Source organism: Solea senegalensis, linkage group LG1 (genome assembly GCF_019176455.1).
Source record: "Solea senegalensis isolate Sse05_10M linkage group LG1, IFAPA_SoseM_1, whole genome shotgun sequence".
NCBI classification, from domain to species: domain Eukaryota; kingdom Metazoa; phylum Chordata; class Actinopteri; order Pleuronectiformes; family Soleidae; genus Solea; species Solea senegalensis.
This window is the reverse complement of record NC_058021.1, coordinates 17148192-17163208: the sequence shown is the minus strand read 5'-3', so window position 1 is coordinate 17163208 and position 15017 is coordinate 17148192. Positions and strand designations below refer to the sequence as shown.

Here is a 15017-nt window from a genome sequence, read left to right as displayed (position 1 = left end):
GAAGCTGCTGCTGTTGGGTCAACTGCAGTAGATACCACAGTAATGATGAAATCTCTACTTTGTAAGCTTCTTGTTAGCTGCTCCCCCGAGCTCTCACGTGCTGGAGTTTAGAACACTAGAACAGTTAACAAATAATAATAATACCATTGAAGATTTGAACATCCCAATTTATTGTCAACTATTACGATGACTGATCGGATTGAGTGTTTTATTTACTAGCTCCTTGCTAGCAGTGAGACTTTTTGTAAACCAAACAATTAACTGATTATGAACACACTTTTTTTCTATTGTTTTACAAAGTGGATGATGGATTAATGGGGTGATAGTAAGGAACCGTTCACATGCAGCATCTGGGAAAAAAAGCCTAAAGTGCACCAATGTGCATGTGGAGTTGCGCTTTAGTTGCATCCATCATTATGAGGCCATTGAAACTCCATAGGAACCGTTAAGATGACTCAAGTTGTTGCCATTTCACCAAATGAATCATTGCTTTTCCTTCACTTGCTGCTTGATATGCATCCTGTCCTTTACTAAATGATCCATGTGCTTTAACACAAGTTCAAAGCTTCTTTTTTTTCCAGAATGTACAAAGACCCTTGACCTACTTCTTTGGCCGAGTATCGAAAGATAGAATCGTCATTTCACTTACACTGGACTAAACTTCTCTGAAGACCTTGCATTTTTTTCCAAGCTTTTTAAAAAACCTAAATGTGCTCGTGGAAAATAAGGTAGTTGCTGCACTAATATTAAAAAAACGACAACTTCTTTGTCTGTCAGAGTTTGTTTCTAACCTCGGCATACTCCTCTGTGTGGCATTGAACATTCTGAATGAGCTGAACTTGGTTCTGCACTCACTCTTTCTAAATAGACCCTGCAACTCAAATATCAGCTTTTCATGTCTCTTGAGCTTCACATACGAGTTGAGGTTTAAAACCATAATTTCACCTGAGTCACCATGGCAACACTTTTGCAATTATCTCAACACACACAGCTCCCACCTCCAATCCTGCTCAATGCCATGTGTTATAAAATAATAAAAGATAGACATCCCAGAGCCAAATGCTGCACCCAGACATGTAATGGTATCAAATCCTGTTAATATATCATGTTTGTATGTCTGCTTGTTGAATCGCTGCTTTTGTGGTGTTTATGTCATGACGAGGTCACACGCAGAAAATGTTGACCGGGGAGTTAACAGCCCAGAGTTTGCAGCCGGGAAAGAGAAAGTCAAGCAGTAACAAGCGACATGTGGCATCGCAGTCAGTAATGAGGTTTTATTCCGAAAGAAATTGTGTCAGGACATCGGCTCCTTGTGTATGAAACAAATATCGGCCTCTGTCCGTGAGCAAAAAACAAGTTTTTGAATCTGTATTTGGAGAGAGAGAGAGAGCGAGAGAGGCAGGTGTGTGTGTGTGTGTGTGAGAGAGACATTCTAAAAAAAAAAGGAAGCAGTTTTTCCCCCATCACTGATTAATTAGATAATTTTCTCTTATTTCTATTGTTTATCTTCGCGATTTTGTGTGTGTGTGTTTGTTCATGTGGAGCACAGGTCAGTTTGTCGCTGTGGTGCTAGTGTGCTAATGTGGAGGAGGCATTAACCCCACTCTCTCTGAACGACAGAGCGCTTGGCGATCATCTGTCCCCGGGGACTGGTGGCATGCTTCCGTCTGTCTGCCAATCTTATTTCCCGGATAGCTTGCACACTTATTTCATTTTGGTCCTGCTTCACAGGCCTCCATTGATTTCTGAAACCTTGTGTTGGTGTGAGGATGAAGGGTCCTCTCTCTCCCCCCAACACAAGGCACTGAAATGGGCTTGTTTTGTCTGCTGCTGTTTGCATTTCTCCCCGTGCAAACACACTTAATTCCTCCACGACCCTTTGATTTGTGGATTTAAGAGCATAATTAAACAAATCTTTAAATACATTTTCATGTGCAAGTAAAACAGAGGATTAAAGGGCACATATGGTTTCTCTGCTTTGGTAAGTGCAAGTTCTTTTCCTCTGCTTTCAATCTTTTTTTTATCACTATTTGTTCAACCTCTCTCTCCTTCCACGTCTTTTATTTCCCTGGTTGCTTTTCATACCTCGTGTGCTTGCTTTGTCTGGCTTTGTGTGTCAAAACCGGCGGATATGAGACAGTGGGCTGGGTAACGGAGACGCCGCTGTCTGTCTGTCGGTCCCTGTGGTACATTAGCCGTCCCTTACCATGTATTATTGATTCCCCCTCTCTAATCACTGTCTCCAGTGTTCCAGATGAGCCTTTACTGCCAACAGCACCTGCACTCCGAGGAGTTTATTGCAGCCAAAATCCAGGCTAAAGCGCAGCTCTGATAAATACAGCAGATTTCATGGAGAAACAACAACAACAGGTGAGCTATCTTTAATTCATGTCACAATTAAAACTAATGGGTCATGTGGCGTCACACGCACCACCTTCATTATTGAGGTTTTTGATGTACTTCAAAATAAGACGTTAGAGAGAGAGAGCTTTCGAAAAAAACTGAATTCTACTTTTGAAATCATTTCTAAAGAGTTGAACCTAAAGTAAACACACATAAAAGAGAGAAGCTATACTTTCAGGTCTTCTTTATGCCGTCTTATGTTTGTTAAAGCCTTTAGATTTGTAGTTTGATCAGCTACATCTTGGTTTTTTCATATTTACGATCATATTTAAAAGTATGATGGAGCTGGAGGAGAGGAAGACTGTTGCAACAAAGTCAAGTCAGATAAAGTATTGTTTACTTGTCCATTTTACTTTAAATGGGACCAGTGATTATAAAATGAATGTTATGATGTATTGAAGACAAAACTGAAACAGGAAAACTTACACCACAAATCAAATGAGAAATAAAGTTATTTTTTTCACTTTCAACTTCTTTTAGCAACCCCTCGAGTCACCTCCTACTGGCCATTCAAGAGAACCCACTCATTTCTGCATTAGCTTCACTTTCCTCAACCCTGAGTTGATTATTTATGTAAAATCTGAGAGTGAGACTTCAAATCTCTAACCCAACTCGGACCACATCCACACGGAAACGGCACGAAGCTTAAATGATCTTTTTCATCGTTGTTTAAAAAAAGATTTCCAACAACAGCATTGTTTCAGGAAATGCCTCCATCCACACAGAACCCCCCAAAACGACTAAGAACACTGTAGTACATATGCCAGGCCTGTAAGAGGCCATACAATCTCTAAACACAAGACAGTGAATGCCAGCTCGAGACAGAGCTGGGACTATGACATCAACCCAATAAAAAAACAACTAATAGATTAATTGATTATTAATCAATTACTAAAATTAATCGATTGATGATTAAAACAAGATTTCCGATTGTTTAAGCTTCATAAATGTGAGTATATTTTTCAACAAAGCAATCATTAAAAGTGAATCATTTTGGTTTGTGGACAAAAGACATTAGAGAACATCATTGTTTCCATGTTTGATGAACACCGATCAACATTTTTTAAGGTCCTCTGATATTTTATGGACCAAACGATTAATCGAGAAAGCTTAACCGATTATGAAAATAATCGTTAGTTGCAGCATTTTCAGAAATCTTCCGGAAGCCCTAAACGTAATGTGTTCATCTCCTGACACCCACGCTATATATTTGTATAGAAATGTAGCACAAGACTGAAGTAAATAGATAACATTGCCATTAGCTCGGTCTCACGGGGCTATGAAACAACGTCATGTTCACTATGTAAAGGCCATGTGTCCTACTCTCTGTCAGGGATAAAACAAACGTAGACAGATAAAGGCCGAGATCTCTGCCCTTTCAACTATTCCATCAGTGCTTGTTCTCAGATACTGAGGAGATGGATTTCACACAGTGGGAAATCAGTTACATTCACACTAAGACTGACTCAAAGTCCACTGACGATCTGCATTTCTTTCCCCATCTTCCTCTTCCTTCACCGGGCGTCTTGCAAAAGAACATCGAAAAACACTTTCTACTTTTTAAAAAGACTACTCGTGTGAATCTCTGCTGGGTGCTTTGGCACAGAGTGAAAATGCTGCATGTGGGAGGAAGTGGGACCCTGAAGGAATATTAATTATTTTTATTTATTCATTTTAGATGTAATGTGAGGGGAGAGGAGACTGTTTAACATTTGCCAATTCACTCGTAGCATTACATGCTCCTTCTGAAGTCACAGTAACATCATCAACACCCTCCATGTACTCAACACAGACACAGTGACATCACTCGGAGTCACACTGCACCATAAAGACGTAGATCAATAACGTGATGACAGGAAAAGTGAAAAAACTTGTATGTAGGACTATCCCGAAGCAGCCAGCAGGGGCCGAGCTCAGCCTACGCAAATATGCGTCATGTCTACTAGATCAAAGTATTTTACACAACTTCTCCAACTGATTGAAAATGCAACGTACTGACCACCTGCAACGTTGCCCACTGACTGCCGCCTCTTCTCCATGTCTCCAGGCCACAGACTGTTAATGAGAGGTCCAGATCCAAGCACAGACACACAGAGCTCAGTAGCAGAATGGTCAACATACATCATTCTCTGTGGTGTAATGGGTCAGTTCTGCCTTCTATTACAACAGCCACTCAATTTCACTCAATTAATCTAAAAAAAGAACAATTTTCCTACTTTAATTATAATTTTTCCATTTTTCAGCTTCTTACTCCCGAGGGGACGCCACAGCGGATGATCCACATGTCTAATTTTGGCTGGGATTTGTGCCCTTCATGATGCCACCCTCCCATTTATCAGGGCTTGGGACCAGCACTAGAAGTACACCTGTGGCTGAGTGTCCAGTTAACAATGAGCAATTGGGATTGGCTATCTTGCTCGGGGGTACCCTCTCTTGCTTTAATTATAAATAAATAAATAAATAAATAAATAAATAAATAAGCAAGCACATTGTATGGCAAATTGTCCTTCAACACTGAGGAGTTGAAACTTAACTCACGACTCCTTGGGAGATTAGACCTCGACAGGGTTCCCACACCTTGGTTGACATAAAATTCAAGGACTTTTTAAATAGGACCTTCCAGGACCAATTCCCTCAAATTCAAGGACCAAATGTGCAGACACAGCTTAAGATGGGAGGGCAACTTGTAAGAGCCGCCTCTCCCATAGTGTCCACTTGTATTGATTTGCAACATGCTCTGCATCTGGACAAGTGATTGTCGGGGCTTTGTTATTTTTACATCAACGGCAGAGAGACAGACAGACAGGCTCATCTGTCTCTACACCATAAGCAATTATGACTCGACGTTTGTTCTGCATAGGTCATAACAACAAGGGAGACATTTACCTAAATATCATTTTAACTTCTTTTTTGCACAAAATCCAAGCAATTTCAATGACCCATGTTTATTTAGGACATTTTCAAAAACTTTCAATAGCTGTCAAGGATTTCAAGGAACCCTGCCTGTAAAAACACAATTATTGACTGAAAGGCTCTCACTTGTGTTACCTCTGCCATCCCTCCGTCAATAACGACATAAAATCCATCACTCTGTGTCACCACAGACATGAGAACAAAACACTTCTGTACTGAGGAACAAAGTGCGATTAATTTGACAATGGTTTGAATGAACTGGACATTGATACTGCTTTAAAAAGGTCCAGTAAATAACATTTAGGAGGATGTATTCATTGAAATTGAATATACTACTTTTAAGTATGATGGTGTATGTGTAGAATGTCCTTAAAATTTAAGTTATTTTCAATGTTCAGTTTCGTAGCCTTGTATTGGTACTTTAGGGGAGGGGTCTTGCTTTATGTCATAGACAACAGAAGACACACAGCACAATGGAAATCAACTTAAATAATCAAATTAGAAAGTTTTTCCAGGAACTGCCAATAAAGTGCAATAAAACAAAACGCAGTAAATCCAGAACTGTGCAAATTGATATTGTTGATTGAACATGTAATAAAGTACATTGTGTATTGTTTAGTTTAGACTCTGAGTAGCCTGGATCTCCCTGCAGATGGAAGAGGAAAGACAGGACTGCACAAAGCAGCCAGACAGTGGACACAGTGGACCTTTAAGCATTTTAGTTTATATATATATATATATATATATATATATATATACACATATACATACATATATATATATATATATATATATATATATATATATATATATATATATATCACTGTTATCAAAATTCAAGCTCAAATTATTCTCACTTTTCAAAGTTTGATGTGAGAACAAACTCAACAAAGCACATACTTTTTTTTTTTTATGGACACCCGCACCCATTTCAAACGAGTGTGGTGGCATTCAAGGCAACGCTCAGGGTTCCTGCTTTCTTCACACTTTTGCACAAAGCACAGACGGAGGAGTGTTTGTTCTCGTCAAACAACAAAAGGAACAGAATTTGAAAGGTTACATCACTTGCATGTGATTCAGCGTTGTCCTTGACTCAATTGCGGCTACAACGGAGGCATGTGGCTATACAAAAGAATGAACGGGAAAGTAAAGAAGTTAAAATAAAACAAAATGAAAAGGAGCAAGTCAAAGGGATGGGAGGTTGAAAGGCTGAGTCTGACTGAAGTGCTCATAGGACTGATGAAAACTCCTTCAGAAGCAAATGTCTGAAGGGCATTACAGTCTTCATGTGAGAGGAGGAGAGCGTCACTACTCAGAGTGAAGCATTGTGATGGCTGTGTGGTGCATTTATTTCAGCCGTTCAGGTAAGGTCATTTATTCGCTTAAAAATCACTTATTAACTTTTTTGATAATATATGACACTAGATTAAAAGAGCATCAAATGACCTGGAGCGTCTACTCTGGTCTGTTTGTGTGCGCTGACACAACCCCTCATAGACATAATGCATTCGCTAGCCTTTACGCTAACCCCCAGCCCAATTCTAACCCTAACTCTAAAACCACGTCTTAACCCTGAAAAAGATGTGAGGACCAGACAAAATGTCCTCAATTTCCCAAAATGTCCTCACTCCATATGGTTTATATGGGTCTTTTTTGGTCCTCACAAAGCAATACATGCAGCACACACACACAAATGCACACTTTACTGGGGCCCAAAGCAGGCAAACTTCAGTGTTTGTATAGAATATAACCATAAACACATAGGTATCAAATCATCTGTTCAACAAACATGTAGAGATGGGACCTTTTCAATTTGATTTTGGGGCCGTTTATCAACACCGTTAATAAAGCAGTAAACTACACGGGGCTTCTGGTGGAATCCTGCGATTCAACATACCTTTATCTGGCTTATCTGTTTGTTTGTTTTTTCTTTTTAAGTTTTATTTTTATAAAGGGAACAATCAGATAAATAAGCACTGTGGGTATTTAGATTATGCTACTTGTGCATTCAGTCAGGCTTTTTGATCTTATTAAAAGTGACTGTATCGCTGATTTACGTATTAAGGGTTTCATCTCTTCATAAGTTTTCATTATAAGCCGTTGTTCGCTTGGTGACACACGTCTCCTCCATTTCTGCATCAGTAAATCTGTGATCGACCTCGGGGTCTATTTCAAAAGAGACATGAATGCGCACTTACCAGGATAAGTTATACCCAGCTTGACTCAGTAGCATAGGTTAAGGCTTTTCTTAAATCTACTTTCATGCAACAGACCCCTGGCCTCGCACTCTCTCTCCCCTCACGGCAACAGACAGAACAGCCTCACGGCAGAAGTCTGTTCAGATGAAGTGCTGCAGCTTTCTGGCTTGTTTTGGATCCAGTGAAGATGTATTTGTTACTCATGAGTGAACAGGTAAACTGCTGATATGATGGCTCTGGTGTGTCAGATACAGCCATGTTTTATACAGCTAGGGCTGAACAACTAATTGCAAATTTTTCGAAATCGCAATATGGCCTACTGCAATTTTCAAATCGCAAGAGCCCCAATATTATTTAAAGCCCAAGTGTGTCAAAATATAATATTTGATTAATTATTGACTTGATCTATACAAATCTTATTCTACAGACTGAAGAGAACATATTTGTTGCTCACACATCTGCACAAATATCACAGTTTTCGAATAAAAATTATAGTAATGATTTAAAAATGATCACTCTGTGATATCGCGAATCATATCACAATCGCTGTCAAAATAATCACAATTAGATATTTATTCAAAATCGTTCAGCACTTATGCAGACCTAAACATCCTGAATACAAGAAAGACAGTTTTCACTTTCTAAGCCACTACACGATATATAATGTGCGAAGAGGACAATCTCTGCATTTCCTTTACACACTCTTTAACCGTTTAACACCTAAGCCTTAAAATGTCCATCTGGACTTTTTCTTTTCCTTATTTTAACTATAAAAAAGGGCTAAAAAATGTCCTGTGGGTTTTGTGCTTTTGCCCCCATCTGGCAGTTATTTACAATGAAGAAAAACAAAATGTTTGACTTAGAAAAACACTGTAGTTGTACACCAACACCAGATTTTGCGTGTTACATTTGAAATATGAACAGTAGAAAACATATTTAAAATTACATTTGTTGGATTTTTTGTGTCCAAAAATGTTTTTCCCAACTCTACTCTCTGGTGACTTCACTGATTACCGTAATAACCACACGTTGGATTTGATGTGCAACTTCCCAGTTTTTCAGAAACTGTTGGAATTCTTCCAATAGCACAAATCGTCGCATAATTACGGTAATGCACAGTGTGCTTGCGCAAAAGTGTCGCCTGTGATATGCTCTGTGTTAAAAGGTTAACAAATTGTGACATCTTCCCAAAGTTACAGTCTTAAAAAAAGTAAAACACCTTTTGAGTTCTCACATTTTTACTTGCCAAGCTGATGCAGAGGATAGTAAAACAAAGTAGTAATGGGTGCGCAAATCCACTAAAAATGTTGTTTTCATTTTTTATTCCAGTGCCCTCTGGTGGACACACCTTGTAACGAGACACTTTCTGTAAAATTTCCACAACATATGAATAATTTGAACGAAGCACATCCACTACAGGAACACTTCGTTGGGAAATGATGTGTTAGCGGAGTCTAAAAACTGAACCTTCGGATGAAAACTTTTCATCCGTCTCTTCATCATCTGTGGATTTGTGAGATCAATACAGGACAAGCTTCTAATCAATGGCAAGATAAGGGTTGTGTCAATAATGGATTCCTCCATGATCATTGCATCAGTAGGATGAAGTGCTTTTATCCGTCCTGGGTTTTTTGTTTTTTTATACGCAGAACTTTTGCTTCCCTATGTGGGTCTGAGCAGTAAAAGAGTGGACATGCCCAATACAGTACATAATATAATACAGTATATCTTATGACTTGGAAACCAAGAAAATCCATATACATTGAAAGTACATTTTCACCAGACAACGTAAATAATGAAAGTGTGGGAGCACAGAGACAGAGAAACCAAGATCAGAACAGCATGGACAGAAGACTAAGGATAAAAACCACATTAAAATTAAGTCAGATCTATGATATAATAGCTGCTCACAGTGGGAGTCTACGGATATAAGTATTTTCTTTTCCTCTTTATCAATCATTGCCTCCTCCACTGAAGTCAACACCTGTGATTCATGCATCCATGTTGTTGTCATTAATATAATCCTTCGCATATCCTGTACTATAAAAACATCTGCTCCATCACAACCACCTGAGTGACGGCTGTTTTTACATCCAAATAATTACTTTTTCAGCTTCTACTTTCAGCGGCTGCCATATTACAGTCAATACCACGACAAAGCAAAATCAATTAATTTTAATCAACAAAACTGAACCGAGATGGATTAACTGAAAATCCAACCATCCTCCAGAAAAACAGCAGCTGCTATCAGATACATTCAGTCACACATTCATGGGCGACATGGGAAAGCACATGCTTTTGAAATGTTATGCAGTGTTGTGTAAGCGACAGTTAACCATGAGTGATACCAGTACATGTTGCACAGCAGTTTAGATGCAAATTTGGTACTAAAGAGGCAGTAAAATCCCATTTCTTTGAGTTGAAGTATTTCTCTACGGGGCAAACAGAGCATTAATATGACTGTGATAACTTCTATTGAGAGTGACAAATAACTTTGTTTATAAAAATCCCCACTAAAACACCAATAAATGTGCAACACGCATGCACACACGCGCGCGCACACACACACACACACAAAGAGAATCCAGCTACAACTGATGCACTTCTTTACAGTAAATCATAACATTAATTAAAAGTTTCTGTGTTTGCTGAAACTTTTTTCTGTAGCCAAATTGATTTAACTGTATGGTTGTTTGTGGTGCTGCTCGAGTGCAATTGCAGGAGGTTGCATGACACCAGGTAAGTTTCCATCAGCCTGCTGTTCTTTAGTGCATTTTCAATATGCACCTCATTGGAAACAGAACATTTGGAAAAACTCATAAAATAAAGGCATAAAATTTTTACACCTGGTGGAGGTGGAAAAAGCGGCATATTGATAAAAGCACAATGGGAACAGATTCAGCAAGTAAAATGGATGGCATTTAAAAATTAGGTGACTGAAATGTCAATTCCAGCTGCCGCAATTCACTGCTCCTCCATCGTAGAGAAAAATCTCCCAATGTTCATTTAACAGCATTTTCATTTTTGAAAATTTGATAATTTGAGATAGATGCTCATGTAAAACAGGTGTATAGTCCAATTTCATAGCAGAGAGGTGTCACCAATAACACCACAGCAAGGACAGTGACTAACTCTCACCCTATAGGACCTGAGAAAGCTAAATGGAACTCAGCCATCATTAATATCACTATGTTTAGTCAATCAAAACAGCCTCAGAATGACCACACACCATCTCTAAACAACCTTAACATGGGTGAGATTTAATGCAGGATTGTTGGATTACACTTAAAAAGTAAGTCAATTAGCACCACATAAATAAACGCAAATAGTTTTTACAGGAAGTTGTTATAGCCGAAGCCAGTGGCAATTATTTTGAAGGCCAGGGGGAAAGGAAGTGATGATGGGTAAGAGAGGAGTGAAATTGACGGTGTGTGAACAATAACCAAGACCGGTGTTGCCTTTTCTTTTCTTTTTGCCAGCACACACAGTACAGGAGCTCATTAGCATCCAAAGCCGAAAAGACAACTAAGTCCGCTAACGTTTGCTAGCATAGAATAGCATAGCATGGAAGCAACCAAGCACTGCATGAGCAAAACAGAACATTTTAACACTTACCTTAGCTTTGTGATGTCAATGAGGCAAAGCACTATTCCTAGGAGAAATGAAGGAAGGCTTTATTCCAATCCGGAGCAACACTCACAGAGACAGAAAAACACCAATTAGCTTGCCAATGACATGTTTCATTAGCCACAGAGTTACTGCCATAAACCCATGCCTAATTAGCGAACTCACCATTTTCTCCATAACGAATAAACCATGTCCATTAATCCTCAGAGGTCACTGGGGGGGGAATAAGCTGCTTCTTACTGACACCGGACCTCAACCGAGAATCGGCATGTTTTAAGTTTACTTCCGTTTTCAAACTAATTTCATTGGCAGTTGTCAGGAAGCCCACAGGTGCACGCAAACCATGGATGACGCAAACGCGAACTACTCCACGTACTTCTCCTTGTGCCAGGTTGCACAAATCGACAAACATAGACAAAAAAAAAGTAATACGGCCCTTTGACGCATAAACTAGGTCAAAAGTATTAATAACTACACATGACACATTAAAAAAAGATGCTGAATATATATTTTTTTAAAAAGTGGTACACAGCTGCAACTAATTACAATATATTGCAGATGGTGTGAAGAGAGCTCCAGAGAAAACTCGCAAAAACAAATAGAAATGAATATTTGTTGTTGCCATCTCCTGTTTCTCTAGATAGACAGGCTGTTGATTTTTGTGGCACTATACAGATGAATATGTTGCATTTACACTTAACAATTTCCATTTTGTCTGCTTTTTGTTTGCTGCTTTAAAGGAAAATGATCCAGTTAATTTACTCAGTAACTCATCTTTAAATGAGTGAATACTACCTTTTTTTTTTTTACAGCAAACACAGGTGTACATAATTAAGTTAATGGCAATGGCTGAGTTCCATGTCGCTTTGTCAGTGTTGGTGTGCATGTTGGCTCACTGTCTCACTACTGTCACACTGCCCTGACAACACTGAACAGAACATGGCCATCGTGGCTGTTGTGTTTTTACAGCCTCATGTTGGGCATGAAAATATTGTTAAATATTGCTATTTTAGGATATTATGCTATTCAGTGTTATGTGCTATATGACTTTTTTAATGACTTCTCCATGTGCATTTTTATTCTTCTCTTGTTATGTCTTTTTGCCCTCATATGTTTTTACTTTTATATTCTGTTGTCTTCTTGGGGGAATCAGCTATATGAGCCTATGATATAGCTATATGAGCTATATCAAGGCCTTCTTGTGTAGGCGTGACATTACATAAGAAGCCATCATTAATGCTTTGCACTTGATCACAGATGCATTTTATTAAAGTGGATAAATGGGGATGGGATCCAGTTCTTTGGTGGCGACGTCAGGGAGAAGGATAGTACACATACGGAGAAAGAGTGACAATATTTCTCATCCTCGTAATGTGCGGTTAAATATAGAAGAGTCTTCAGGTGTACCAGTGAATGCCACAGGAGGTTCTCCTTCCCAGCAGCCATCAGTGTGCACAGCTCCCCTCTCTCTCTCTCTCTCTCTCTATCTCTCTCTATCTCTCTCTCTGTGCCTGCTGGACACAAGATACTGATGAGAATTATGATCAGGCTCCGTTATCATTTACTTTTAACTCAGTCCGCTCCTTTTTTCTTTTTTTTTCTTTTTTATAAAGCTGTTTCTTTAACTGAACACTGGCCACCTTCAGCACAAAGAAAAATTCATCTGGGGAAGAAATAAAGATCCATCTTATCTTAGATGTAGAGATGAGAATAGCTGAATATGTAAGCAGTGATGAAAAAGACAGTACAGATATAGGCTGGCTGAGGATAAAAATGGATGATATTTGTCATTGTCTTACACGATCACAATGGTTAATTCACACACGGCCATTCATTAACTTAATTACTCGATGGCCAAACGTGCACGGCCCATCTCAGGTGCCCTCGGCGTTTCTTATTATAGTGGATCCAGCTCATCTGTTGTATTTGCTCAGTGGAGACCTCCCTGCCCTGACACAATCTCACCTCATTAACATTTTAGGTGACGAGTTTGTCATGGCCGTAATTAACAATTCATGAGCACGGCTTATAGCTATATTAACATTTTACAACCAATAAATCAGCTCTCCTAATCTGCTGTGTGCGTCTCCACACACAGGCCCGCGTGTGTGTGTGTGTGAGGCTCAGGAGGGGAGACACTGTACATGTGTGGGTGGCTGTGTTATTTGTGTGCTCTCCCTTTGTCCTCAAATCTGCCTCCAAGTCTGTCTTTGTGTATACATGCACAAGAGCAACTACTGTATATTGCTCTGGTTTCCTGTCCGTCTTTACCTCTGACCTTTGAGTGAACTGTCTCTTAATCTTTTTAATTTAGTGAATCCTCGCTAGCATTTGTTGTTGTTGTTTTCTTCCACAGCAGAACAAGAAAAATCACAACATACAGTCTGATCCTGAGGGGGCTGTTTGTGTTGTAATGCTATTTACCACTCGGAAAAGATCAATCCAAGAGAACACCCACCAATACATAAATCACACATAATGGAAAAGTTGAGAAATGATGGCGCTCTTGTCGATTAGTCGACAATAGCGAAGCAACAGGCTACAACTCAGTCTGTCAAGTCTTTGCCTCCGGGAAGCAAAATAAAAGAGGCAGTGAAGAAGCGGGTGAGACAAGGAGGATAAATCTGAAAGAGTGGTGCAAGACAATCTGGTAGAGGCAATTCTCTGAAGTTTCATCATTCCTGCTTCCCTTCAACCAAACGCATATTCAAAAGCCTCTGAGAGTGGGTGAGACCAACAATCCTCCACTGTCTCATCTGGCTATAAAATGTGTGCTCCGGTAGTATGGCGTGTCTCTATGCACAGAGGAAAAATAATCACACATCCTCTCATCTGGAGTGTGATGCACATTGGCTGCAGACTTCAATTCAGCTTTGGATAAAAACCTCTTCTTCTTCGTTTTTATTTACATCAGCTCAAAAACTGTGAAGTGAGTGAAGAAGGTGACGTATAAGGTGGTTAAAGGAGATGAAAGTGAAAGTGAAGTAACAAACAATCCCACCACCACAGCAGCAGCAGCAGCAGCAGCCCCATGACTCCACTTCCAAAACCACCTGTGTAGGCAGTATGTGCAGGCCGTGGCTCTCCCGCAGAGTCGCCCAGTCTAAAATGCACCATTATCATGGCGTAATGCACATGGTGCCTCGCATGTCTGCCAAATTTAAGTGCTGATATAAAAAGGCTTTTTTCCAAATCTGTTGAGGCTATTTTTACCGTTTCACTTAGCTCAGGCTGAACTTCTTATGATCATATGATTGTGAGGCAGCCTTTTCCTGGAAATACATGTGTTGTATCCTATATGTGATGTAACGGCGCCGAGATACAGCACAAACGTGGCACTTTCAAAGAAAACCTCTTCGTTTGTGTTGCCTCGCAGGCCCCCAACAGTGCATTTATTATGACATCAAGATCAAGGTCAGCACACATGGGTGGGAGCGCTGTGAATTTAAAGGATTCAAAGGCAGAGCTGGTCAGGGTTGGCCTTGCACGATGCACGTCTCTCTCTCTCTCTCTGACAACCAACTTCTGCAGAGGTGAAAAATAAGAAATTGATGTGAATCAAGGGGAACATCACATGGACTTCTGGCTGGAATCTTGGTGGTTTTGCTTTACTTGTTCTGCTCCGCGTTCCACATGAATGCGAGGTTTACTTGAACAGAGGTGTGTGCGCTGTGTCGTCATGGTGAAGAGCTACAGCAAAAGCCAAGTGCGCTGAGTCCCGTCCATCTGTAGATGGAGCAGTAAAAATAGACGCGTGTGATTTCCTTGACAGAACTATCACCTGGTCACAATAGGCCATAAATGTTAATGAGCATCATTGATGATGAGATTAGACACAAAGAGAGAGAGAGAGAGAGAGAGCTGATGATGATGATT

At 39.7% G+C, this 15017-nt stretch overlaps 1 long non-coding RNA gene across 1 annotated transcript; it reads left to right on the top strand.

Moving 5' to 3' along the window:
• The first annotated feature begins 2251 nt into the window (after window positions 1–2251).
• Window positions 2252–4819, top strand: LOC122774858. The gene is made up of 3 exons (XR_006361030.1): window positions 2252–2370; window positions 4451–4546; window positions 4647–4819. It is a non-coding gene; the product is annotated as an uncharacterized LOC122774858 (long non-coding RNA).
• Window positions 4820–15017: the final 10198 nt, after the last annotated feature.